This window comes from Leptonychotes weddellii, chromosome 15 (assembly GCF_054177405.1).
Source record: "Leptonychotes weddellii isolate Sample4059 chromosome 15, ASM5417740v2, whole genome shotgun sequence".
Classification (NCBI taxonomy): Eukaryota; Metazoa; Chordata; class Mammalia; order Carnivora; family Phocidae; genus Leptonychotes; species Leptonychotes weddellii.
The window spans coordinates 43,693,183-43,697,942 of record NC_138383.1 but is presented as its reverse complement, the minus strand read 5'-3'; the positions used below and the strand labels follow the sequence as shown (position 1 = coordinate 43,697,942).

At 48.0% G+C, this 4,760-nt stretch overlaps 1 non-coding gene across 1 annotated transcript in view; it reads left to right on the top strand.

Moving 5' to 3' along the window:
* The first annotated feature begins 873 nt into the window (after nt 1-873).
* Nucleotides 874-4,760, top strand: part of LOC102729136 (uncharacterized) — a 161,858-nt gene continuing 157,971 nt past the window's right edge. Inside the window, exons 1-3 of the transcript XR_014140614.1 lie at nt 874-979; nt 1,377-1,622; nt 2,584-2,672. This is a non-coding gene — a transcript (uncharacterized LOC102729136). The remainder of the gene's footprint in view (nt 980-1,376; nt 1,623-2,583; nt 2,673-4,760) is intronic.

Genomic DNA, 4,760 nt, shown 5'->3' with positions numbered 1-4,760 from the left:
GATCACTGGCCATAAAGTGTGGAGAATGGACCACTGGGAAAGAAAACTGGAGTTAGGGAAATCACTTAGGAGACTGAGTGTAATCCTAGTGAAATGGGGGTAGCCAGAAATAAGGTAATGCCAGTAGGAACAGAGAGAGATGGACAAATGGGAGGGTTGTTTAAAAATATAATAAATAGGACCTGGAAATAAATCGACAGTGAAAAGTAAGAGTTGAGGATATTCTGGTTCTGGCTATTGCAAGTGGGTTTGTGGACAGTGAAAACAATTCACTGAGAAGAGGAAGCGCGGTTTAGGTGTTTTAGAGTTTGGGTGGGTAGGTTACCGCAAGAGCAGAATTAGAGACTAACCATGCTCCATTGAACAACCTCTTGTGATAAATTTAATTTCTATGGCTGCAAAGAATGCGTTGCTCCAAGTTGTTGAAACTGGCTGAGTCTTTTCAACTCATCTATTTCACACAAGTTAATTTCCGGTATCACAAAGCAGTGGCAATCCGCTGTTCCCAAAAATACACCTATCACATTGTTGGAAGGCAAAGGATGAGTCTGGGGAGGACAAAAATATGGGAAAAGCCATATACTGTAATACAGCTTACAGCTGAGGCATTAGGGTTGAGCTCCTCAGCAGCCCTAAGCACTGCGCTGCAGTCCCACGAGCAGACAAAGCTCGGGTACCGCCACTAACTCGGCTCCGTCTCCCCGGCGTTCGCGCTCTCTCTTGGGTGAAACCCACACCAGCGATGCGGTCCGATACTCTCGCGAGAGGGAAGGAGACCACGGCTCCTTCGATTCTCCCAGCCGCGCCACGTGTGCTCCCACCTGCAGAGAAACGGAGTCTGGCCACCCCCAGGGGCTTCTGGGATTCGTAGTTCCGGGGCTGGCTGAGGCCTGCCAGCCTTGCCCCGCTCCTTCTTACGCATGCGCGACTCCGAGCTGGCCCAAGAAGTTCGTAGCCTTTGTCAGGCCCGGGATGGGAGGTGAGTTGGACGTCCCCATGGCGCTCTTCTCGGCTCAGCCCTGATGGTGGCCCCGGGGGCATCAGTTCGTGCCGAGTGGGGGCTGGAGTGAGCGTTTGTGGAAGGGGCCTCGAAGGCGGACCATGAGCCCCATCCCTTCGCGCTCCGGCCCGAATCCCGCCCGCGGCTGCCGCCCCCCCGGGACGCGGGTGCGAGCGCTGTGCCGGCGGGTGCGCGAGGGGCGGGGCGCGGGGCCGTTGCGGGGCTTTGGGGAGAGCCCGGAGCGCGGCGGGATTTGTCTGCGCGCCTGGTACCTGGCTGGTCCCTCGCAGCCGCTCGGTGCCCTCAGGGACAGCTGCAGGCGGCAGGGACAGGCACCTGGCACCCAGCCTCAGGGATGCTGTCCCCGGGTTTCCAGGTTCCAGCCTCGTAGGACCGAGCCAGGCTCGAGAGTGAGGAAGAAGTCCGACCCGACCTGATCGAACGAAGCCTTCCAGTAGAGCCCCGGGAGGGAAGGCAGGAAGGAGGACGACGAGGCCACGGGGGCTTCTCACTCTTCTGCCTGGAGAAGTCTGAACTGGGGTGGGGGGGGATCGGAATATTCAGAACCGGGAGCAGGTGGTGATCATGGAGACCGACTTGGCCAACATGCCCGAGAAGAGAGGTAAGAGTTGCTGGAGTGTTGTTGAACTTGTGTTGTGGAAGGGCGAAATTCTTTCCTCCTGAAGGGAAATCAGTTGCCTCCCAGGAGGTGGCTCTTGGCGGAGAGGGCCGTCCGTCTCCTTTGTCTGGGGGACCGATGGGCTCTTGGAGGGAGCACGAAGGGCTTGGTGTGGGATCCACTCCCCCTCTCCTCTCCAGCTGGGCGCACAATGGACCCTTCAAAGCCACCCCCAGAATCCGAGCGGAAGGTTAGCTTGTAAGGCGTGAGCATAGCCTCGATTACTTTTTCTCACACATTCTTCCTCCCAGATGCTTATGCCAACCAAGCCTCAATCATGGGTCTGAGAATTTAGCTTTTTGGTTGGCAAAAATATTTTCCACACCTTTTATGCCACTTTGCACGATTACCATGTGATTTCAATAAGCAAATCATTTTTTGTGTTATATAGGAGAAAACGGGCCTAGAAGTCGGTGACTGACTTCCAGTTTACTAGAGCAGTCGTTGTTGAAGTTTGGTCTGTAACCTACATCAGGATTACCTTCCTGAGCGCCTGTTAGATTTCTAGATTGCCGCAGACTCAACTAATGATAATTATTTGGAGGTGGGATGCAGCAGTCTTCGTTTTAAATAAGCCTGCAGGGTGATTTTTGTAAACTTTTGAGCCTGTTTTTCTGATATGGACATTAAGCTCAGGGAGAAAACTGACTTATTTTATTTCTAGAACAGAGAGTGCCATCTTTCCAGAATGTGTTAGAATTATAGCAACTGAGTGAATTTAAGTCCTGAGTAGCAACACTTCTGGACATTTCTTCATGATCCTGGGATCCTGGGTTGTTTGGGGCTCCCTTCCCTTACAGTGTTTGTAGGGAGCACCGTGAGTATGGTGGAGGGAATTTCAGACTTGTAAATCTGAGTCACAAGATGGATCTAGGCCCCATCATTACTGCTTTCTTGCCCTTAGCTCTGTCTTCCCAGGATTCTCCCTTTTCCCAAGAGCGGAGCACAGAAGAGGGAGAAGTGGCAGCTCTGCGCCTCACAGCCAGATCCCAGGTGAGTGTGAGTCTCTACTGGTTATTAAAAATAGCCCCTTATTTCTGGGAGTACAGATGCACTCCCTTGTTTTTGAGGTGGAGTTTCGTTGTCCACTAGAGCCCATATAATAGAGAGGTGGGTTCCAGTTCTAAGGGACTACTTGGGTATCTAATGGACTCAGTAGACAATGTCTTCTACGTACCCACAGTACCTTCTCGGCCTAGTATTTATCGTCATTCAATGGGCATGTAGAAAGCATTGCCCTTCTTTGAACTTTTATGCTTATTTCTGTGCTTGGATAACATAGGAAACTATTTTAAAAATAAATTTGGGGGGCGCCTGGGTGGCTCAGTTGTTAAGCGTTTGCCTTCAGCTCAGGTCATGATCCCAGAGTCCTGGGATTGAGCCCCGCATCAGGCTCCCTGCTTGGCGGGAAGCCTGCTTCTCCCTCTCCCACTCCCCCTGCTTGTGTTCCCCGTCTTGCTGTGTCTGTCAAATAAATAAATAAAATCTTTAAAAAATAAATAAATAAAAAATAAAAGTAACTGTGGCACGTATCTATTAAAATACATTTGTCTAAGGGAAACAACATACATGTGAGTATTAAATAGAAAATTAAGAAAGCACCTTAAATGCTGAAGTGAATTATGAAAACAAGTATTCAAATAGTTCAAGGAAGTGCTAGAAAGGGAAAGCCTGTGGAAGGTTTAATTTAAAGAGTTAGAACCCAGCCCTCCAAGATGATGAACGCTAAAGTATTTTAGAGGTGAAGTGTTATGTCTGCAGCTTACTTTCCAATCCTCCCCCCACCAAGAGAATATATATCAAGAATTGTTGAATTTGAGTGGTGCTTGTACTATATGGGTGAATAGTGTGTTAGTCTCTCAATTTTTTGTATATTTGAACATTTTTATGAAAAGAAGTTGGGTAGGAGAAAAGAGCTCTCCATGATGTGTGTGGCATACCTCTGTTAGCCTTTCTTTTTGCTGCTATAATCCAGAGTGTAAAAAGTAGACATTGCATATTGGTACTGTTTGAAAAGTGACTTCTCAGGACCCTTTTTTTTTTTTAATTTTTTTTTATTTAAGCAATCTCCACACCCAACATGGGGCTCGAACTCACAACCCCAAGATCAAGAGTCATACGCTCTTCCGACCAAGCCAGCCAGGAGCCCCTCCTCAGGATCCTTATATACTTGCTTATTTCCATTGGTTTCTCAACTGCCTTACATGAGTATTGAAGACTGTATCAGTCAAGAGGTTTTAAGTTGCAGCTCATGAAAATTCAAACTGGCTTAAGCAAAAAGAGTTATCGAGTAACATAACTGAAAAATCCGGGTATGGCTAGAAATAGAACCCAAACAGTAATATTAGTACATAGTCTCTCCATTTCATTGAGCTTTTTTTTCCCCCCCCCTCATTGGATTTTGCTCTCAAGCAGACTTTTTTTCCCTAGTGCCTGTTCCTAACTAATATAGGCTTACATCTTCCCGTGTTGAAGACCAGAGGGAAAAAAGCATCTTCTCTCCTAGTCATTCCAGCTCAAGTCCTGGAATTAACTCTTGAATGGGTATTAGGTACATTCTGGCACCACTATGGGCCACATATAATTGTAACTCTCTAATTAATTGGTGAGACCTAGGGAATATACCTGCACACACTCATACACACACACATCCCACCCGTGAGTCGGGGTTGGAATTGGTACTACCTGCCAAGCGTAGGGGCCAGAGGAGAATCAGGGTGTAGGTACCAGAGGGAGGGTGAATGCTTTATATATTTCAGCACCTTGATAATGAATTCAAGACTGTTACAGCTTCAGGGTGGATTAAATCTTTTATGGGAAAAAAAAAACAAAAAACACTCTTCCGCATTGCATTAGATTTTGTTTGATGTTAACAACTACCTTTCTTTTTTTTTTTTTAAGATTTTATTTATTTATTTGACAGAGAAAGACACAGCGAGAGAGGGAACACAAACGGGGAGTGGGAGAGGGAGAAGCAGACTCCCTGCCGAGCAGGGAGCCCGATGCGGGACTCGATCCAGGGACTCCAGGATCATGACCTGAGCCGAAGGCAGTCGCTTAACCAACTGAGCCACCCAGGCG